Below are 24454 nucleotides of genomic sequence, written 5' to 3' on the forward strand. Positions count from 1 at the left end.
AATCCTCAGCTGTGAGCATGGGACGGAAGGAGGGAGGGAAGTGTGTATATGCCACCTTTCCGTTCCTCCATTTTGAAGAAGTTCCTGCGAAACTGCTCTAAGTTACACCAGTTGGTGCAAATCCCCCAAAGACCACTCTGCTAGCTAAAGGATCAGCTGAGTGGTGTGAGCTCACACCTAAAACAATCCTCATATGGCAGCTTCTCCCCTATGCCTAAGGTGGATCTCTTTGAGGCAGCTTTATATCACCTTTGTGCTACTGGAGTGGTACAAAGAGGACTTAGGAGGGCCAAGGATCTGCCTGTGGGGGTCACTTAGTGAACCAGTCTAGCTGAAATTATACACAATTCTTTTGGAGATCTGTGGGGTGAGTGTACTAGACGAGCTCTGCCTGCCCTGCTTTCACCAGCTAATATCTTAGTTCACACGAATACTTGATGAAAATAGACCAGAAGGACACATCCTATGTTTTTCACTCAGACAACATAGACGGTGCCCAGCCACAGCTGTAATCAAACTCTTCCTGACTGCTCAGAATTTGCAACTGTATGATAACTTGTACTGCATTGCGGGCATGAAACTGCAAGTTTCTGGGTGCTTCCTGTGAGGAGCTGACTGGGCTCCCTCAGTTCCCATTGCAGTGAGTGCACGGCACCTCAAAGGGGGTGCTCAGTGCTGTGAAACCTCTTTGTATGGTCTTTTTTCAGGAAAAGTGAGCAACAATTTACTGGGCAAATTCTCCTTGTAGTCACACCAGTCCAACTTCATTGAAGTCAACAGGGTTGCCTTGGTGTAATTGAGAGGATAACATGGCACTAAATGTTTTGTATCAATTCCAGTCCAGAATAATCTTTCTAAATATATGAGAGACGGGTTTCTAACTGTTCTGAAGATAAGTACAGAAATACATGATTGTGAGTGACAATTCATCATTGAATGTCATTGCTTCACATTGATACAACTGAAAAAGGAGGTCAGACTGGCAATAAAATGAGTTAATTTAACCCTAACATCTAGAACTACATTGGTACTTTTTGTAGATTGTTGTTTACATTAAAAATCCTTTATTAATAACATTAAAACTTACTTAAAAACGTATTGATTTATTATTAAAAATTCTGTTTACAAACATGGCCAGTTCTCAGTAATAGCTACCCTTTGTATTTGTGGTCAGCCCACAGTATAGAACATTTCTAAAAGTTGTAAGAGGGTGCATTTCATGAATTACATTTTTGTTGTTGTTGCAAACTGTTTGCTAAGCTGTAATATTTACTGTACAAGTCTGATCCTGCCTCCACCGAGATTTTCTCTTTGACGTTACATGAGCAACATAAGCTATGTTTCAAGTTAGATGTTGTCCATATAAAGAGAGGTGAAGGAGTAGAAATTGAAGGGGTTTAAGGAAACTTGTTCACTACCATCAGCAACGAACAAATCCAAGTACCCCAGAGTATTATCCTTTGTGGTGAAGACCTCCATGCATGAAAAATTCCACAAAACCTCTTTGTCACTGTGCTTTTAAACATTTTATTTACTAAAACAATCCTCAGGCAAATTTATAAACTGCAGCTTCATCATTTCCACCTCTTGCTCTGAGTATGCCTTCTATTCCACCGCAGTATTTCCTTCTCTGTCCATGACATCATCTTAACCCTCTCTAAGGAAAGGGGGTGGGGGGTGGCGAAACCTTCCTTGGCAACAGAAATACCTTTAAGTGTAACATAATTACCATCTCTCTGCCCCTTCTCCCCCCGCTGGGACTATTCAGCAAACCCTACAACATACACTTAAATCTTCAACTTCTCAGAGACACTACACGCAGATGGGAAAGATTTGATTAAAATTACAGTGCTTTAGGTTCAACTTCACCTATTAAAAAAGAAAAAAAAAGGATCTGGTGCTGGACTTTTTTCCCCTGAGAAATAACTAGGCCACAGTAATTACAGACAGAGCCCTGCTGTGCACCATGAATAGAATCCCTGGGGTGGTATTTTCCTGTTACCTGTCTATGTAGGGCTGTTGACATCAACATGAATGATAACCATGCCAGTTTTTTAAATTTCATTTTATTATTATTCTTTTTTATGCCTTAGAAATTGAAGAGGAGAAATAAAAGAAAATACATTAGTTATAAGTGTTGTGATTTACATTTTTTGTGTCAAGGATGCTTTTATCTACTTTTCTGTATGTCTGTGTGAGATAAAGGTTTTTTTGTTTGTTTGTTTTTGTTTTGTTTAAAGGTGAATTTTATCATTCAAGAAAGAGAAATCAGGATCTAGCTAGAGCCAGGCGTTGAGCAGTAGGCATTGCATTCCAGGCAGTTTTCCCAGTTCACCATAGTCCCAACTGGTAATATTCTTGGTTGTCCAGTGTTGGCTCTATTTAGGACAAATGTCCACTGGGACTAGATGATGCCCACCTACTGTTTCCATATGTGACCCAAGCCAGATCGGAAACTAGATAACTGTTCGTTTAAACTGATACAGATCCAGAGCAACTCAATTGCTTAAGCATCAGTTTGCTCTGGATTTACACTGGTACACCTGAGAGTAGACATTGCCCCACTATGAACTAGATGATAGAAGTTGGGCAAAAAAGGGAGGGAACAGGGTATGAGAAGATAACATCAAGGGGGAGGGGAGGAGTTGGTGACGGGGCAAACTGGGAGTGGGTAAGGAAGGGACAAAGTAAGGAACTGAAAGGTCAGATGTGGTGTATGGGTCAGACGGGCCTAGAAGAGGAGGTACCAGTGAATGGCAGTGTTTGAAATATGGACTTTGTTTCAGGAGGAGGGAAAGCAACAGTGGTGGGGACTGGGGAGGGCAGCAAGGATGGATGGACAGACAGACACATGGTCACATTCCTTTCCTCTACTCTGGTGGTTTAAAGCAATGGAAGCTGCCTTTTACTGGCCAGGGGAGAATTCTGCCAACAGAGGGGAGCATTCAGCTGTCATTAACTAGCCAGGCAGCTCTCATGTCAGTTGCTCCCCCTCACCTTCTAGGGGGCTGAATGATTTGGGAGCCTGAGAAAGAGGACAAGCCAAGTGAGCCTATGCTCTGCCAATTCTCAGCTGATGTATGAATCCATAGGGGCCATACCCAGCCGGTATAAGTTAAAACAGCCCCTAAGCTGGTCTGATGCCCAAGCACAGGGTTTGTGCAGCTGCATCATGAGAATCAGGAAGGCGTAACTTGCTGAATGACAACCAACCCTCATCCTGTGCTGAGAGATTTCAGAGCAGGAGAGAATCCTAAAGCCACTGTTCATAGTGCAGGGGTCTACTAAGAAGTGTGAAGGATGCTGTCAGCCACATTAAGCTAATGCTGAAAGTATTAAATTACATAGCCATGATTGGTTTCTTATTGTTTGCTCATACCACATACAAAAATTAGTTTTCCTATAGCAACAAACAAAAATAAGCAAGAGGTGATGGGATTGCTGTGTGAATTCTGGGAACTGAGAGCTGGAGAATATTATAGCTGAATCCATACAGAACTTGATGGTCCAACTTCATAGGTGATATGTCAGGCCTAGTGGTTGGAGCCAGAGTCAGGCCTAGTGGTCGGAGCCAGAGTCAGAACCAGAGCCAACAGTTGACCCTAGGATGAGCCTGAATGGCAGAGCCATGTGTCAAGGAAAAGTTGGAGCCAGGAGTCAGAGTCAAGGGTCAGAGCCAGATTATCTGAAGGCAGGAGCAAGGCTAGTTCCAAGGCAGGTGCAAGGCTGGGACAGGACTAGAACAAGGGGGGGTGTAGGGCAGTGCCTAGGCAGGAGCAGTGGAGGACGAGGATTTGGAGTGAAGCGAGCACAGGGAGGCAGAGAATCTGCAGGCATGTGCATTGAGCAGCCAGCGAGCTACTGCTGCTGCTGGGCTTAAGAACTGGCCTGCTAGCTTCCTCAGACGATCAGGCAGGACAGTCCATCAGGCAGCCTGACTAACTCAGTAGGCTGTCAGCAGACTGAGCAGGTGCAGCTGCAGGGCCTTACTCCTGACAGTGTGAATCTGAGTCCCTTCTGTGCATTTCAGTCCCAGCAGTTTCAAGAGCAGCATGGCTAGCCAATAGGGACTATTGTGGTTGGGGGAGAGTTGCGGCATCACACCCCCTCAGACCTCTGAGGAATTTCAAGTGTAGGATAATACTCATGCTAGCATTCTAGCTTGTGCTGTGCTAACTCCTTCATGGTGGGGGTTGGGACAATAGCCATTGGGGAGCTCATAGGAGCACACCTGAGAGGAATGCTGTGGATGAGAGCAAATCCTAGGGAACCAGGCTTTCTTCAGTTGAAGCACTCCTGTGCTTTGTTGCACTTCATTCACCCTTCCGAGTTTGCCACATCCCGGCTAGTGTTTTGTCCCTTCCATCTCCCTGTTTAGTGTTCTTTGTATATTTGTGGATATTTTGCGGTGCTAATATCTATCTTTATTTTGCTTTCTTCTCCAGTACTGTACTCTCTTTGTGTCCCTCCCTCTCTCTTGCCCAGTTTGTTTGCTACCCCTCGCCACCTGTGATTCTCTCTTCTCCACCCTGGTTCAGTATTGCCAACTCTAAGCATTCAAAAATCATGAGTCAGACACCAAAATATCAAGATTGGCTTAAAAAGTAGTGAATTTTGGATCCTTTTACTTTGCCTTCTAGTTTTTGAGACTTTAGGGTACACTAGGGTCACTCTTTCCAGATTTTCTTCACAGCCGTGAATATTAGAAACTTGCTTTTTTTTTCTTTTTTAAATAAAAGCTGAGGTTCTCATGACTCCCCATGTGAAGTCTTTAAGAAAGACAAGTATCACAATTATAATGATAAAACCAAGAGTTGGCAACACAGCTTTTGCTCGCCCATGGCAATTTCTCTTCTCTGCCTCCTCTTGCACTTAGGAGAGAGAATTATGGTGGGGGGAGGAAGAGGAGAGAAGGTGCCTCTTTATTGCCTCTGAGTTCTTGCAGGGACCGAGAACAGGCTCTCTGGCAGGCATCTGTTTGAAGCGTGGCAGCCTGACTGCTCACAAATGCTAGGGAGAACTTCTGCAGTTTGGAATGGGATAGCACTTTTCTCACCTGCACTGCTCCTCTCCTCCAGTCTCTTGTTGCTCAGTCGCCTTTCCTTCCTCTGATTGGTCTCCATGAGACAGAGAAAAAGGGTGAGGGAAAAGGAACATTCTTGCAACTCACAGGCTTCCCTATATTTATTTTTTTTCTCCTGCTGTCTAGCTAGCAAATGTGAAATCCAACATTCTCTGCCAGTAGTGCATAATTTGTAATCAGTTAGCAGAGCAAGCTCTATCATAGTGACTTTGCTCACCATGTAGCTCCATTGATAGAAAGTCCGTAACATAATGAAGAAACCTTTTATTTACTGTCCTTCTCCAGCGTTTTTTGTAAAGAAACTTGCTTACCAAAGCTGGTTTTTCTCAAGCACTTTCAGAGTTCCACTGATAATAGGTTTGTGTATGCTGTAGAATGAGACTGTCCTGATCCAGTCCTCTTCAGCTCACATTAATCACACCCTTTTACTCAAAACAGTATAAGTCTGATCTAAACCAATTAAGCTGGTGATGTTTAGACAAAGAGATTAATATAGCTCCGAAAAGCATAACCTTTGCCCACAGAAATGTCTTAAGGTAATGAGTTTGATTCAGTGGGCTGCATTTGTAGAAAGGTGTATTTTGGAAGTAGACAGCTAATTGTAGACACTAAATGAGCAGGAAAATAAATGTGTTCAGGAAGACACGTTTCAGTGGCATGCATCCCGGTATAAGAGAGGTTAAATGGGCTCAGTGTAGAGCTGGCTATTTGAAAAATGTAGGCAATTGCTAACTTAAGAAAGGACCAATAAAATCAATGGTTGGGTACAAAATACTAATATAGCACAATATCTATGCTCATATTTAAAAATACATTTTCTTTTGTATACCCACTGCCTCTTGAAAAAAGCTGGCTTTGTCTTCTAAAGTTATATTCAAAAGACAGAATCCCTTTAATAAAAATAAATCACATTTGCAATCTTATTGTGACTAAGTTCCCCAAATGTCTGCATCACTAGTATATGTTACTTAGTACAGACAAACCACTCTCATTTATTATATTTATATCATAATGCACCAGAGGTGTCTGACAACAATTGATATTAGACCAGCTATCCCTTTTGGATCAACAATGAATATTAGAGCTGTGTGAAAATTTCAACTCAAACTTCAAAAGCACATGAAATAAGTCTTGATTTGAACTGGACTTGGGTTTGTAAATCTGTAGTGATTTGATAGAATTCCTTTCTGCTGTTCCCGGAGAGCCACAGAATTTTTGAGTCTTCTATTCACTCTGCATTTTTGGTTCAAGCTGCATCCGTAGGGATACATCACATAAGTTAACTCACCTAATGGCATTTCTCCTGTGCTTGTGATTGGTTGACACCAGGTCAGTCAGCTTAGCTCAGTAGATTCCATTTTCACTTGATATCTCAAGGAGAACAGGCTCAGTAAACCCCTGCTTGGTGCCTCTCTGTATAGGGATACTGTTCTTATAATGGAATTCAAACCCATCAAGTAGACAGTATTTGAATTGCTCACCTCACTGGTGGAATGTAGTTTTAGGTTGTGGTCATCTCCTCTGGAGGCTGCCTAAGTGATGTGCTTAGATCAGGAGTGGGCAATAATTTTCGCGGGGGGGCCACTCCATGAATTTTGGTAAGATGTTACGGGCCGCACATTTCTACTATATTAATTAAATTTTTAAATTCTACCCCTCCACTGCAGTGCCACGTAATAAAATAATTAGCGCAAAAACTGAGGGTGCAGGAAGGGGTGCAGGGTCTGGGAGGCAGTTTGAGTGCACGAGGGAGCTCTGGGCTGGTACAGGGGATTGGGGTGTAGGAGGGGGTGCATGGTCTGGGAGGGAGTTAGGGTGCAGGAGAGGTTGGGTTGCGGGAAGGGGTGCGAGGTGCAGGCTCTGGCCGGGAGGCACTTACCACAGGTGGCTCCCAGCCGGCGGCACAGCAGGGCTCAGGCAGGCTGCCTGCATGCCGTGGCCCCACACCGCTCCTGGAAGCGGCCGACTGCTGGCACATCTCTGTGCGCCATTTGCGGGGAGGGGGCAGCGGGTCTCCTGTTTCTGGCCAATGGGAGCTGTGAGGACAGTGCTTGGGTGGGGGCAGCGTGTGGAGCCACTTCCCCCCCCCCCACCAGGGGGGTGCAGAGACATGCCAGCAGCAGCTGGCTGCTTCCAGGAGTGGCATGGGGCCATGGCAGGCAGGCAGCCTGCCTGAGTGCCCCGCTGCACAGCAGGACTTTTAGCAGCCCGGAGATTGCAAGGACAGAAATGCTAGTCATGGCAGGCCGGACAGAAATGTTAGATGGGCCGGATCCGGCCTATAGGCCATATTTTGCCCACCCCTGCCTTAGATTAAGTATTTCCCATCCAGAGTTGCCAGGCGTCACATATCTCAAATGGGAGTCATGCATTTGGCAGCTCTCTGGGGACATTCATGCATCTCAGCTGGATTCTCACACATCAGAAGGGCTGTGGAAAAGTGGCAAACATTTGTCTGCGGTTCTGCATTTTGGCTACTTAATGAGGCTGTCCTCTCTTGTTGCTCTTCTTGTGGGATCCAGAGTAGAAAGGAGTAGCTGGAGAAGAAGGTGATGGGGCCAGCAGCACAAGGGGAAAGGCTCAAGGCTGTCTCCTATTGTAGTCAGCTGCACCAGCAATTTAGCTACCTAGACAGCTCCCTTCAGCCCAGGAGTCCAGGGACCCCCTGACCCCTCCCTACCCCCCCCCCACCCCCAGCACCCATTCCAGACGAAAGAATCCTGCTTCCCAATACATAGCACCCCTGGGAGTTCCAAGCTCCATTTTCCGCCCTGGGATCTCATAGCACCCTGTGTTCCTCCCCCCATTCGTCACAAAAGGGACCCCTGCTCCATCCAACAGCCACCTATCGACGTCTCCCAGCTTCCCACTCAGACTTCCCTAACCCTCAGAATTCCCTGAGCATCCATCCTATTGGCGACCTACCCCAGTAAGAGCTGTCAAGTTTTGTGCACCTCCATATCCTCACCTCACCAGTGGTTGGGGAAGGGTGTGTTTTGACCATAACTGTAAGTTTGATAATAGCCACAAGTTATCTGCAAATTAGCTTTGTAATTAATGGACATAAAATGTCTCCCATGCAGTTGAACAAAACTTCATAGCTATGCCCATCTCCCTGGGTTCACTTTCTCAATCAGTTTTGATGGAAACTGGGCCCCCTGTCACCATGGACCCATTCAGGCAGACTTTCTACCACTAAGGACACAGCATTGTGGGTTAGGCCAGCTTCAACCATGGCAGAATCTAGCTCACTGGCTGCATTTCAATTATTTGAACCACTTAAGGGAAAAAAGTCAGTGAGGGGGAGGGAAAATCTCTCCTAATCCTTGTTGCCCTGACTTGTGTAGACTGTGACAAGTTATTACTGTCTGTAACCTTGCCAGTTATTGGGAACTGACTCATTAAAATCATACCTTTTGGACTCACTAAGGGCTGCATTGTGAACCCGACTCCTAGTGCTGAGCAGAGGCTTGCGTAAGTAGTCTCCTTGACGTCAATAGGATTATCTGTATGAGTTACTGCTCATCACTGGGAGTAAGGTGTTCACAGTCTGGTCCATAATATTTCTTTGTCTTATATGTGGAGATGTGTGTCCCTCAAATCAGTGCTATTTTGTTGCATGAACACTTCGACTCCCAGGTCGTGGGCACCAGCAAACTTTTGCAAACAAAGTATAAGCCAGTAAACCTGATCCATGCTTGTGCCCTTGTAATGGGGTTCAGTCAGGGAAAACTAGGCTTATTTGAATCAAACCTTCTTGACTTTCAGTGCAAACTGGTTCTACCACAAAAAATATTGTGAATCCATTTAATAATGAATGCAGAAGCATTTGCACAACTCTGTGCAGTACAGCTTTTTAAATATACTTTAGAGTTCTATGTGGTTTACTATACAACAGGGCTTTCTTGTAAAAGCTTAAATTCTAAGGCCTTGTTTTTTTCTGGATGGTCATTAAGTATCCTAAGGCAGTTTTCATAATCATAAAGATTTGTTGCGTGACCTTGAGTCAATATTTCTCCTTTCACCGGTATTGTGTAGTTCTGCACCAGTTGTTCACCTGGCCAAATAGGTGGCTGAATGTCAGTGGAAGGAGAAATGATTCCTATATATATATATATATATATATATATATATATATATATATAAAGCTGATAAAGTGCTTTGAGATCCTGTTCAATAAAAGGCACTATGTAAACCGAAGAGTAGTGGCTGTAGTATAATTGTAGAAATAGTATTGATTTCCAACTGGTATGGTGAAAAATTCATTTAAAAAATATTTTTAAAACGGTGAACTTAATGGATTCTGCCTTTCCTTTCCCTACTGATCCAAGTGCAGTGGGCACCTTTTGTGTGTGTGGCTGTGTCCCTGATAGCTCAGTGGTTTGAGCATTGGCCTGCTAAACCCAGGGTTGTGAGTTCAGTCCTTGAGGGGGCCATTTAGGGATCTGGGGCAAAAAAAAAAAAGGGGGGGGGGGATTGTGCCTGCTTTGAGCAGCGGGTTGGACTAAATGATCTCCTGAGGTCCCTTCCAACTCTGATATTCCATGATTCTATGACAGGAGTCAGCTGCTTCTGTAGTACCATCCCCAGATCCCAAGAATTGTTATCCGTAGGCTCCAGGATCTGTGCATAATGAAAAAGCAGTGTTGGACAGCCTGTGTATTGTCCCCTTTCTCACTCTGCAGGAAATCCACTTGAAAGTCAATACAGCACGAGTTTGCATTATTAATTCCTAGTGAGTGAAGTTACTCCACACTTTGGAAGCCCCTTTTTAAAGGGGCTTCAGGGTTGCTTCCCAAAAGAAACATGCTAACAGGGAGCTGCGGGAGAGCTACAGAGGCCCTTTGCTTCTGATGCATCCCAAAAGATCCACAGTCTGGGGAATGAGCCTCCTGCTTCATCCACAGGTAGGCAAAATCTGTCCCCCGTGACTGAAGAAGATTCTGTGAGCTTCCCTTGGTCTTGTCTCACAGATATTCCCAAGAAAGAAGAACAAATACTCTTTTACACTTTAAATTCTTTCTTTCTTTCTTTCTCCATCTATACATACATATTTTAAAGAAATAGGCCTGAGTCACAAAGCTCAGCTTGGATTCCAAGTTCTGGCAGATAGATTCTGAGGTAATGGTTTGGGCCCATCTCTAGTATATTATTACTAAATACAAGTCAAATACATTAAATGGCTGAGCTATTTCAGAGTAATACTTTTTCCCCACCCCCTACTGGTTGACACTATGCTAACTAATTTTGCCCTAGTTTTCCATGTGGTAGTAAGAAAGAACCTGTACTATTCCAGCCTTGCCTTTTTGTGTGCTCCATAGGCATCTGTGCTATTTGAATTTGGAGTTATCATTGGATCTGTTAAGTAGATAGGCTGCCGGTGAGCTACTTGCCCTATGCACTGTTCACTGTGGCAATTTCTTTGAACCTGTGAATCTGGGGAATTTGCAAACTTAATTTAACAAAAATTCTTCACTAGATGTTAATATAAGTGTGTTCAGAGGGTTGCCATGACCATATATATCTTTCCATTCTCAGTCTGCCAACTGAATTTAATGTTGCCAACATATTGGCATGTGTTCTATTTGTATACAATCCATAGCAAAATCAGTCTTCTATGAACATATACACACACACACCGAGTATTTAATGGCTTTGCAGGCTTTAGATATTGACTAGCTAAAGCATATGCATGTTGGTATGTTTTATCTTTATTTATGTGTGTAAATATATACTGTATATGCATGTAAATATTCCTTTTGTACATATTACACTTACACGTTATAATGCGAATGGCTTATAATTTTATAAATGAATATGTGTGGAAAAAGAAATTGTTCCAAGTGACTACTGTTTTCCCCTTTGATACATTTCGAAATTGATGTTTCCATCTCATTGTTTTTGTATTTGTTTTTAACTTTAAAGATTTTAAAATGAGTATTTTTTAACAAAGAACAAAACTTTACCACTTTCTCATGGAAAGCTAATGTGACAATAAAACTGTCAACAAGGAGGCAAGATCAGTCTCACAAAAATCTTGAAACCTCTAAGTGGAATTTGCATAAAATAGTTCTGGTATTATTATTCACTGTTCTTTCAGTGACAGATATGTCAAGGCCTTAAAACCTAAAAGAACAATTATGCTATTGTATCTCTCGGAGGATTCAAGGGGTGTGTCTTTGGTGAAAAAGTGCTATTAGAGCTTTGAAAAGCAGTAAAAAGACAGCCCAAGGGGCTCTTTAGCTAGTCATTTTAAAAAGAATGCCTGGGCTTTAAGTGTCTTAAAGTACATTTATTCAACTCTTACTTTGTGCTTTAAAAAAACTGCTAATAATTAATGGCTGTAACATTTTTTCTAACGTTTGCATTAGCTATAAATAAAAACTCTTGATAAAGCCATTATTGATTAACTTAAACTCTGATTCTCTTGTGAATGCTTCTGTATTTCTATCAAGACTATTGCTAAGAATTATATATAAGCTTTTTGGTTAAGCTAATATTGAGGAAATCACTGAACAATTCTAGACCAAAACAGGAACTAATCAGTAAATCCATTACTTGAACAAGCTAGCTTAACATAACATGTCTGAACATTAAAAATGAGGGATTGATAAGTAATGTATGATTACAACTGTATGTGCCATAAAATTCAGTGATCCAGATTTAATTTTATATTAAACTTGCGGATGATTTTAGCATCAGATTTGTTGGAGCTTTGGTGAAAATAAATTTTGAACTTTTGACTGGGAACAAGTTAGAAACTACAAGGGAAAAGTTCAGAATTACTGAGCAAAGAACGAAGATGTAAAGTAAGTATATAAAATGGATTGGACATGAGGATATGGAACAAAGAGCTACCAAAGACCATTTAAATGGGCAAAATCAAGACCTGAATGATCAAACTTTAATTATAGAATCATAGAATCATAGAATATAAGGGTTGGAAGGGACCTCAGGAGGTCATCTAGTCCAACCCCCTGCTCAAAGCAGGACCAATCCCCAATTAAATCATCCCAGCCAGGGCTTTGTCAAGCCTGACCTTAAAAACTTCTAAGGAAGGAGATTCTACCACCTCCCTAGGTAACGCATTCCAGTGTTTCACCACCCTCCCAGTGAAAAAGTTTTTCTTAATATCCAACCTAAACCTCCCCCACTGCAACTTGAGACCATTACTCCTTGTCCTGTCCTCTTCTACCACTGAGAATAGTCTAGAACCATCCTCTTTGGAACCACCTCTCAGGTAGTTGAAAGCAGCTATCAAATCCCCCCTCATTCTTCTCTTCTGCAGACTAAACAATCCCAGTTCCCTCAGCCTCTCCTCATAAGTCATGTTTTCCAGACCCCTAATCATTTTTGTTGCCCTTCGCTGGTCTATCTTCAATTTATCTCCATCCTTCTTGTAGTGCGGGGCCCAAAACTGGACACAGTACTCCAGATGAGGCCTCACCAATGTCGAATAGAGGGGAACTATCACGTCCCTCGATCTGCTGGCTATGCCCCTACTTATACAGCCCAAAATGCCATTGGCCTTCTTGGCAACAAGGGCACACTGATGACTCATATCCAGCTTCTCATCCACTGTCACCCTAGGTCCTTTTCCGCAGAATTGCTGCCTAGCCATTCGGTCCCTAGTCTGTAGCGGTGCATTGGGTTCTTCCGTCCTAAGTGCAGGACGCTGCACTTATCCTTGTTGAACCTCATCAGATTTCTTTTGGCCCAATCCTCCAATTTGTCTAGGTCCCTCTGTATCCTATCCCTGCCCTCCAGCGTATCTACCACTCCTCCTAGTTTAGTATCATCCGCAAATTTGCTGAGAGTGCAATCCACACCATCCTCCAGATCATTTATGAAGATATTGAACAAAACCGGCCCCAGGACCGACCCTTGGGGCACTCCACTTGATACCGGCTGCCAAGTAGACATGGAGGCATTGATCACTACCCGTTGAGCCCGACAATGTAGCCAACTTTCTACCCACCTTATAGTGCATTCATCCAGCCCATACTTCTTTAACTTGCTGACAAGAATACTGTGGGAGACCGTGTCAAAAGCTTTGCTAAAGTCAAGAAACAATACATCCACTGCTTTCCCTTCATCCACAGAACCAGTAATCTCATCATAGAAGGCGATTAGATTAGTCAGACATGACCTTCCCTTGGTGAATCCATGCTGACTGTTCCTGATCACTTTCCTCTCGTGTAAGTGCTTCAGGATTGATTCCTTGAGGACCTGCTCCATGATTTTTCCGGGGACTGAGGTGAGGCTGACTGGCCTGTAGTTCCCAAGATCCTCCTTCTTCCCTTTTTTAAAGATTGGCACTACATTAGCCTTTTTCCAGTCATCCGGGACTTCCCCCGTTCGCCACGAGTTTTCAAAGATAATGGCCAATGGCTCTGCAATCACAACTGCCAATTCCTTTAGCACTCTCGGATGCAACGCGTCCGGCCCCATGGACTTGTGCACGTCCAGCTTTTCTAAATAGTCCCTAACCACCTCTTTCTCCACAGAGGGCTGGCCACCTACTCCCCATGCTGTGATGCCCAGCACAGCAGTCTGGGAGCTGACCTTGTTCGTGAAGACAGAGGCAAAAAAAGCATTGAGTACATTAGCTTTTTCCACATCCTCTGTCACTAGGTTGCCTCCCTTATTCAGTAAGGGGCCCACACTTTCCTTGGCTTTCTTCTTGTTGCCAACATACCTGAAGAAACCCTTCTTGTTACTCTTAATATCTCTTGCTAGCTGCAGCTCCAGGTGTGATTTGGCCCTCCTGATTTCATTCCTACATGCCCGAGCAATATTTTTATACTGCTATAAAAATAATATAATATAGGCTCCTCTAGCACTTGCACCAGGAAATTGTCCCCTACATTTTCCAAAAACTTCCTGGATTGTCTATGCACCGCTGTAGTGCTCTCCCAGCAGACATCAGGAAGATTAAAGTCACCCATGAGAACCAGGGCATGTGATCTAGTAGCTTCTGCGAGTTGCCGGAAGAAAGCCTCATCCACCTCATCCCCCGGTCCGGTGGTCTATAGCAGACTCCCACCACTACATCACTCTTGTTGCTCACGCTTCTAAACTTAATCCAGAGACACTCAGGTTTTTCTGCAGTTTCATACCGGAGCTCTGAGCAGTCATACTGCTCCCTTACATACAGTGCAACTCCCTTACATACAGTGCTATTGGAGTACTTGTGGCACCTTAGAGACTAACCAATTTATTTGAGCATAAGCTTTCGTGAGCTACAGCTCACTTCATCGGATGCATCATGTAGCTCACGAAAGCTTATGCTCAAATAAATTGGTTAGTTTCTAAGGTGCCACAAGTACTCCTTTTCTTTTTGCGAATACAGACTAACACGGCTGTTACTCTCAAACTTTAATTGTTGCACACTAGCCAGCAAATGAATACACTTTCGAGCAAGACCAAAAATGGCATGAAATTAATTTTTCATACCCTTCACTGTAGAACAGTGTAATTATGAACTTGGCAGCCAGCTCTTGGATTGGCCAGAGACCAGGTTAATATATACGATTTGATTATAAAATGATTCATTATAAATATGGCAGGTCTATCTCTATTTCTTATCAGGATTGCCATATATCAGTATAATGTATATAGGGAAAAAGTGCTGGCCAGAGACAGATACTTTTCTCTTTGAAACTTGTACATCATTGTTGTTACATATGTTTTATCACTGTGATGGTATCCAGTTCCCACAGTACTAGACTCCTTAGAAGTACTTGAGAGAGAGATGCTGTAGTGGCATTATATGCTAAAAAAGGAGAAAAACAGTTTTTAAATTGTTGTTACTGCAGAGTTTACAATTTACATAATAGAGTACAGTGATCATTATTAAAATCGTCAGAAATAACTTTGCAAGTAAGTAACATTATCTTCATTTTCCGAGGTATTCTTTACACTAATAGAAAAAAACCCAGGTAATGCTGTCTACTTGGAAAAACAAAACTATAAGGATTTTAAAGGGGGGAGGGTGCGGGGACTGACACTCTATTAGAATCAGGGTGGTCAGAAAGTTTGAGGAGGTATATATTAAGTTATACACTCATCATTTCAATGTTAATATGCTGGTATTTAGGGAAAGCAGGCAGTTGCAGATCTACAGTTTAAGGGCCCATTCCTTTGGCACCGTCCATGAAAGTCAACATGAATTCTGCAGGATGTGGTTTGTTGTAGGGCAGGGGTTCTCAGCCTCTTCATTCTGAGGCCCTTCCCCCCCTTCCCAATATGCAATAAAAACTCCATGGCCCTCCTGTGCCACAACAACTGCTTTTCTGCATGCAAAAGCCAGGGCCGTCGTTAGGGGATAGCAAGCAGGGCAGTTGCCAGGGGCCCTGTGCCACACGGGTCCCCACAAAGCTACATTGCTGAGGCTTTGGCTTCAGCCCTAGGTGGCAGGGTTCCGGGACTCAGCCCCAGGCAGTGGGCTTCTGCTTTCTGCTTTGGGCCCCAGTGAGTCTATTTTAGTGGAAATTTTGTCTTCATAAGGATCAGGCCTTCTGTTTGGTGATTTTGGTCACGTGTATTGTATGTATGCAAAAGCATATTTGTGCATGGATAAACAAACAGAACTATGTGTCTGTATTAAAACTTAATTTATTGCAACACTCTGATGCTGGCACTTGGGCCAACATGCATTTTATCACACTATTAGGTGATTTAGGATTCTGCAAAAATATATTATGCAAGAGCGGATGGGTAGCACTTTATAAACATAAGACTGATGTAACCATACCTCTTATCTGTCCTTGAATTTTAGGATTGTCATTGACTTTGCGTGAAAAATTCTCCCTAGCCTTCCTCAATGTACAGTAATGTTGTCTTTTAAAGATTAGGATTTATAAAGCTGAACATAAAGTCAGATTTTAAAATACAGTTGGGCTTTCTTTCCAGCTGCATTCTTTCTTAAAAGCTGCTTACATTTCTATAAATTTAATGATGTCTTTTTAATGACTTTTCCTGATTTAAGTCCTTTCTCCATAATTTCTTTCTTTTTTTATTCTTTTGTCCCCAGATAATGTAAGAGCATTTTTGACAGGAATATATTTCATTAAGAATACAGGCCAAGTTCTGTTCTCAGTTACACCTGTTCAGCCTTGAAGTCTGTGAGTATTATAGCGGCGAAACAGAGGGTGGCATTTGCCTTGCTGACTGATATTTCCTCCTATTCATAAGGCAACAGGCACTGACCTCAATCAGTATTGGGTCCCCACTATGATAGGAACTATGCAAACACAGAGGCAGATACAATTCCTGCCCTGAGCGGCTTACAGTCTAAGGAGACCAGTGACCTGTGAAGGGTGGGGAGAGGGAAATGTATACACTTCTCATGAAATGTTTTATACAAATGTAGAGATTTTTCCACTCCTGAATCCTGGCCATCATTTGTTAGGAGTTTTCTTGTAGGCATTTCAGCATAAGTGAGTCTTGAGAAGGAGTTTAAAGGCAAAGAAGGTCGTGGCCTTATCGACTGGTTCAAAAAGGAAGGGTACTCTCCGTCAAAGGGATAGCATAGAAGAAAGCACTACATGTTTGAGAGAGAAGTAGAAAGGTGGAAAGTCAAGGCTGGAATAGCTGACAAAGTGAAGGGAGCAGAGGGGAATGAAATAAGGGCTAAATGTAGATAAATAAGGAGAGGAAGAACTGTGAGGGGGCCTTGGAAAAGCTCAAGAAACCTCAATTTGACACCACAGAGAACAGGAGTCAATGGAGGGATTCAAGAAGAATGGATGATATGAATGGTCAGAATGACAGCCAGAGAGTAGCTTAGATTCAGCATTTTATGTAGATTGTGGTCAGTCAGAGAGGGTGTTGTGAGTGTCCGGGAGGCCGAAGAGGTAGCAGTAGGAAAGACAGGAGCTGATGAGGACTGGAACAAGACTTTTAGTGGTGCAGGCAAAAAGAAGCAGTCAGTATTAGAAATGTAATTGAGGAACAGTGCCAGGATTTGAACACAACTGGAATATGAGATATTAGGGGGAGGAGTCAAAGAACACATCCAAGTCGTGGGCCTGAGTGACAGGGAAGATGGTGGTGTCATCAACAGTGACAGAGATGTCAGTGTGAGACACTTAAGGGAATGCTGAACAGCACCAATGCAATCTGACTGAAGTTAATGGGTTTGTAGCCATGTAACTGAGAGAAGTTGCCCTGAATTTTTCAAAATTAGCAAGTACTTAACCATGTGATTTCAATAACTGTGGTCTCAACCATGCACTTCTTATTCCCATGTCCTCAGAAACTGAAATAATGGGCATCAGACCCTTTTTAGGTAAATGTGTGAAAGCAAGGGCAGAATTGTGTCCATTTTATAAATAAAGACTTTCATTTTGCTTTTGGCACCCTTATGTTTTTCTGTTTATTCACCCTATTCATGGTTTTCAATTGTAGCCTTTTGGATGATAAATGTAAAAATAAATATACCATCCTATGATCAGCTCCCAGAAACCTGAGTGCAGAGTTCTTTTGACTTAGGGAGGAAAACCCCAAGGTAACTTAATTCCAACATGTTGAATTCTACTTCATGAAATACTTGCTTTGCTACTCGTTAAGGTCCTGCTGTGCTAGCTGCAATACATGGTATTTCAGTTGGTGTGGGGAGTATGTTAAATGTGAAGTGTATACATCAGCTTACTTGTGTCAGGGATGGTGAGACAGGGACTGTCATATACTATAAGCACTTAGTGCAAAGGGCCCCAATCTGGTAGTCCTCTAGGAGCCAGTGCAGTAAATAATAATAATTTTATTGTGAAGTGGACTGTTATTCTAAACGTTTCTCTTGCTGTGGGATTTTATAGTGAATGGGAGCATCATAAATAAGATGCAATTTAATGGTTCTGCTTGTGGTGATAGACACTCTCTTCAATATGATGAATTCAGTGCAAGATGCCCTGGTGTCAGGGCCTGTTCCTGACAAATGCTGAGCACCCAAAACTCCCAGTGAGTTTACAGCCTCAGGTACTCAGCATCGGGCTGCAAGTGAGGGCAGATTTGGGACCATAGTCTATTAGGAACAGTACTTGATTGAGGTTTGAATTCAGCAAATAGTCATTAGCTAAATACCTCAGCAGCGAGTCAGATGATAGCCAAGGTTAGGTAATAAAATCTGGTGGTGTTTACTTCCTAGGTATGACTAGTTTTTTAGTTTTGTTTTTTTCTTCTGGGGGTCTGTGCCTTCTTCCCAAATACCCCTAAATGCCATTTCTTCTTCCTCAGTGTTCCACCTTCCTAATTCTCTCTTTCTTTCATCCCTTTCCATGCACTTATGTCCTGTATTCTCTGCCCTTTGTCATCTTAACTAAAAGTTATAGTTCCATACACAGACACACACACACACAAAACCCTCTGTCTTGGCCTGATTTTCCTTTCACACCAATAAGGCCTCTTTGTCTCCTTCATTCTGCTAATCTTTCCTTTTGAAGTCCTCAGCGTTCCCTTAATAGCAATGTGTTTAGATGGGTTGTAGCAATGCAAGATGGACTTTGAAAAAAACCTAGTCAGAGCAAGATTTGCCATGACAGAAATGTCAGTCAAAAGATGTTTGATCTGACAGCATTTTTAATCTCATGAATTGTGGGAAAGGTACTTTTAAAATTTGAAGAGGAGGCCAGAAAATCATTCAATAAGGTAAATATTATGAATTTTATTACTTTTTTCCCCTCAGTAATTTTCTACTTATTTTGATGCTATGCCAAGGCAACCTGGAAAGGGGAGGACTATAACAGCCTAGGTTAGAGTACTTGGTGCTTGGTTTTATTGTATTTGTTGCTTTGTAAGTGGCCTTTTCCTAATAATGATCCTTTGCCACAGTTGACAGAAAATACCATTTGCAAACACAGGATTCAGAATTCCACAAAGCTATTCAATCCAATTAATAGTGATTTGTCATTCATTAAGGGACCTTTATCATACTATTTAATTCCCTGCCAAAAAATGTTGTTCAGTGGGAATTAAGGCTGAGTATATATCAGTGGCTTATGGCTATAGAAATCATGAGAATGCTATAGATATCAAAATAACCATTTAAATCCAGCAGATTAAAAATTAAGATTAAATTTAGAAACTCAAATATTTGGAAGTACAAAAGTGAACAAAGAATCCAAACCACTTTACCTCTGTCCCTGTAGAGAAACCAAACTCCTATCATGATTTCTTTATTCCTTTCATTCCTAATTTGTAAAAAAACCCTTCTTTTTGGATCAAGGACTTTTTCCAAGGATATTAAGGCTACACACTTCTTAAATATGGATGTCTCTCTATGCTGATAAATAGACCATACCACTGCCTTTCCCCCTAAATTATAATGGTGCTCATGGAATTAATTGATTCCATGATTTCCCATCTTTTCTTGAACCCCAGGGACTTTCTTTTTTTCTCCTCCAAAGACCTACCTGCCATCACCTTGCGGGGAAGATGTCATCCACGTGTCATCTATGAGTGTGAAAATTTTGCTATCCATTGCTTACTGATGGTGTTTGAAAGATTCTGCTCATGTGGGAGATGACGAAGGTTCCTGTTGACACTTGCCTCCTCTAGATAGGCAGTGCTGATGCTGGAGAAAATTCTTTGGTTGGCTGCTTCCCAAGGGACCCATGTAGAAGAGAGTTTAGAATATTCTATTACTGATGGAGTACATCAGCATCTAGGCACTCTCTAGGACAAAATTACTGCTGCAAGGAAGGGGAGGTGTGGTACTTCAACTCAGGAACATAGAGGTGAAGGAGAGGAGCCTGGAGAAACTCTCTAATCATCCAGAAACAACTTTAGGGGATGTCCCTTTTAGCAGGACTGTATTTTCCCAGGAATGTGTTGGTTCAGGACCTAGGGGAGGAGTATTGGTACTTCTGACACAGCCATTAAGTCCAAAGGCCATTTTCTGAAGAGAGTGCTCAAGGAAGAATATTCCATACTCTTTTTGGTAGGGTATAGGAGAAAGGGGAAGGAATAGCTATTTGAGTGAGTTAGGAGATAAGAATGCAGCAATGAGAGTGTTATGGGTGGAGAAGGCAAGCTGTAATTTTTTCCAACCGCTTTTTCCAGTCACCATGACAATCCTCCCTAGCAGACTCTCCTTTGCCGTGAAGCCTACAAAATACTTGACAATGGCTAGGCTGCTGGTGTACTGAGACTACAGACTATCATGCTGACCAATAGTGTCTCATTGTTTCCTTGTACTTCCCTATCAGTCTGTTTGTATCCATCTGTTATCTCTTGTCTTATACTTAGATTGTAGGCTTTTTGGGGAAAGGACTGTCTTTTGTTCTGTTTTTATAGAGAGCCTAGAACACTGGGGTTCTGGTCCATGCCGGGGGGGGCTTCTGGGCCGTGATAATATAAATTAAATTAATAATAACAATTGCTTTTATGTTTTGAAGACTGGCTCTTGGCTAAAGACTTACATTTTCCCCTTCTTTTTGATGAAAGCTCTAATGTCCCCACTAATAATTCAGCACTGTTGAAATATCTGCCAGATCCTGAGTATTATGATATTCCTAAAACACCAGTGAAAAATTTCCCAGTTATGCCCTTTCTTGTCTCAGAACAGATCTTAGCTCACCAAGATCTCATACAAAATTTAAAGTGGAAATGACCTTTGGGATGTGAGCAGGTGCCTAAAGCAGGCATATAATGGGAAGCAAATCTTAACCTTAACTGTGGCCAGCACCTCTCAGTGTTACTGCAAATGTCAACCAATGAGTGTACCAACAAAAAAGAGGTGTTCAAAGCAACTTTTTGCAGAAACAAATACAAACAAGATGGTGTAGCAAAAACAGAACTATAAAGCTTTGTCATATCATGGGACCTTTCAGGGAAAAGTGCTAATTTCATGGGGACTTTTAGGAAAACGTGCCAATTTCATGCAAATTCAAGTGGAAAAGATATGCTGGAAAATTTTATTTGGGGTCTACAAAGGCTGTAATGACTGAAAAGATTTATATAAGCCTAGTAATCATTCAAATTATACTTTTTACTCGTGCATATTAGTCACTTCATATCATGCTGCAAACATGCAGAAAAGTGATGTATGGCCCCATGTATGGAGGGCTTTAAACTAGGTTCACCAGGGGAAGAAGACCAACGCCCTGAGGTAAGTGGGATACCGGGAGGAAGCACGAGCAGGAGAGCACAAGACGGGAGGGCTCCTGCCTCATACTGAGAAAGCGGGATGATCAGTGAGTTATCTCAAGTGCCTATACACAAATGCAAGAAGGCTGGGAAACAAGCAGGGAGAACTGGAAGTCCTGGCACAGTCAAGGAATTATGATGTGATTGGAATAACAGAGACTTGGTGGGATAACTCACATGACTGGAGTACTGTCATGGATGGATATAAACTGTTCAGGAAGGACGGGCAGGGCAGAAAAGGTGGGGGAGTTGCACTGTATGTAAGAGAGCAGAATGACTGCTCAGAGCTCAGGTGTGAAACTGCAGAAAAACCTGAGAGTCTCTGGATTAAGTTTAGAAGCGTGAGCAACAAGGGTGATGTCGTGGTGGGAATCTGCTATAGACCACCAGACCAGGGGGATGAGGTGGACAAGGCTTTCTTCCATCAATTAATGGAAGTTACTAGATCGCAGACCCTGGTTCTCACGGTAGACTTCAATCACCCTGATTGGGAGAGCAATACAGCGGTGTACAGACAATCCAGGAAGTTTCTGGAAAGTGTAGGGGACAATTTCCTGGTGCAAGTGCTGGAGGAATCAACTAGGGGCAGAGCTCTTCTTGACCTGCTGCTCACAAACTGGGAAGAATTAGTAGGGGAAGCAAAAGCGGATGGGAACCTGGGAGGCAGTGACCATGAGATGGTTGAGTTCAGGATCCGGACAAAAGGAAGAAAGGAGAGCAGCAGAATACGCACCCTGGACTTCAGAAAAGCAGACTTTGACTCCCTCAGGGAACTGATGGGCAGGATCCCCTGGGAGAATAACATGAAGGGGAAAAGAGTCCAGGAGAGCTGGCTGTATTTTAAAGAATCCTTATTGAGGTTACAGGAACAAACCATCCCGATGTGTAGAAAGAATAGTAAATATGGCAGGCGACCATCTTGGCTTATCAGTGAAATCCTTGCTGATCTTAAACACAAAAAAGAAGCTTACAAGAAGTGGAAGATTGGACAAATGACCAAGGAGGAGTATAAAAATGTTGCTCAGGCATGTAGGAATGAAATCAGGAGGGCCAAATCACACCTGGAGCTGCAGCTAGCAAGAGATGTTAAGAGTAACAAGAAGGTTTTCTTCAGATATGTTAGCAACAAGAAGAAAGTCAAGGAAAGTGTGGGCCCCTTACTGAATGAGGGAGGCAGCCTAGTGACAGAGGATGTGGAAAAAGCTAATGTAGTCAATGCTTTTTTTGCCTCTGTCTTCACGAACAAGGTCAGCTCCCAGACTACTGCACTGGGCAGCACAGTATGGGGAGGAGGTGACCAGCCCTCTGTGGAGAAAGAAGTGGTTCGGGGCTATTTAGAAAAGGTGGACGAGCACAAGTCCATGGGGCTGGATGCGCTGCATCCAAGAGTGCTAAAGGAGTTGGCGGATGTGATTGCAGAGCCATTGGCCATTATCTTTGAAAACTCATGGCGATCGGGGGAGGTCCCGGACGACTGGAAAAAGGCTAATGTAGTACCCATCTTTAAAAAAGGGAGGAAGGAGGATCTGGGATACTACAGGCCAGTCAGCCTCACCTCAGTCCCTGGAAAAATCATGGAGCAGGTCCTCAAGGAATCAATTCTGAAGCACTTAGAGGAGAGGAAAGTGATCAGGAACAGTCAGCATGGATTCACCAAGGGCGAGTCATGCCTGACTAATCTAATTGCCTTCTATGACAAGATAACTGGCTCTGTGGGTGAGGGGAAAGCAGTGGACATGTTGTTCCTTGACTTTAGCAAAGCTTTTGATACAGTCTCCCACAGTGTTCTTGCCAGCAAGTTAAAGAAGTATGGGCTGGAAGAATGGACTATAAGGTGGATAGAAAGCTGGCTAGATCGTTGGGCTCAATGGGTAGTGATCAATGGCTCGATGTCTACTTGGCAGCCGGTATCAAGTGGAGTGCCCCAAGGGTCGGTCCTGGGGCCAGTTTTGTGCAATGTCTTCATTAATGATCTGGAGGATGGTGTGGAATGCACCCTCAGCAAGTTTGCAGATGACACTAAACTGGGAGGAGTGGTAGATACACTGAAGGGTAGGGATAGGATACAGAGGGCCCTAGACAAATTAGAGGATTGGGCCAAAAGAAATCTGATGAGGTTCAACAAGGACAAGTGCAGAGTCCTGCACTTAGGACGGAAGAATCCCATGCACTGCTACAGACTAGGGATCAAATGGCTAGGCAGCAGTTCTGCAGAAAAGGACCTCGGGGTTACAGTGGACAAGAAGCTGGATATGAGTCAACAGTGTGCCCTTGTTGCCAAGAAGGCTAACGGCATTTTAGGATGTATAAGTAGGGGCATTGCCAGTAGATCGAGGGACGTGATCGTTCCCCTCTATTCGACATTGGTGAGGCCTCATCTGGAGTACTGTGTCCAGGTTTGGCCCCACGCTACAAGAAGGATGTGGAAAAATTGGAAAGCGTCCAGAGGAGGGCAACAAAAATGATTAGGGGACTGGAACACGTGACTTATGAGGAGAGGCTGAGGGAACTGGGATTATTTGGTCTGCAGAAGAGAAGAATGAGGGAGGATTTGGTAGCTGCTTTCAGCTACTTGAAAGGGGGTTCCAAAGAGGATGTGTTTAGACTGTTCTAAATAGCAGATGACAGAACAAGGAGTAATGGTCTCAAGTTGCAGTGGAGGAGGTTTAGGTTGGATATCGGGAAAAACTTTTTCATTAGGAGGGTGGTGAAGCGCTGGAAAGCGGTATCTAGGGAGGTGGTGGAATCTCCTTCTTTTGAGGTTTTTAAGGTCAGTCTTGACAAAGCCCTGGCTGGGATGATTTAGTTGGGGATTGGTCCTGCTTTGAGCAGGGGGTTGGACTAAATGACCCTTCTGAGGTTCCTTCCAACTCTGATATTCTATGATTCTATGTATAATCAAATGCAGAGTTAAGTCCAGAACTGGTATAAAAATGGATTCTTAAAACAGTTTCTTTTGGAGTTTTTTTTAGACTTGAATAGTCCAGCCTCCTTGTTTTAGCCTGGAAGTATCAGGGTCATCCTGAGTTTAGATGTCTAGACCATGTGAATAACAAGTGTGGTTGATTATTTCAATGGACTATCTGAAGCTGAGCCTTCTCTTTTTGCTGCTTGAGGTTTATGGGGGGCATGGGCTGAGCAGACTATATGAAAGCAGCACATTCAGCCAGTGGTGGGAACAGTTTACTCTTGAATCTGAAACTAACATAAACTAAAGGGGTATCA

This window comes from Natator depressus, chromosome 6 (genome assembly GCF_965152275.1).
Source record: "Natator depressus isolate rNatDep1 chromosome 6, rNatDep2.hap1, whole genome shotgun sequence".
NCBI classification, from domain to species: domain Eukaryota; kingdom Metazoa; phylum Chordata; order Testudines; family Cheloniidae; genus Natator; species Natator depressus.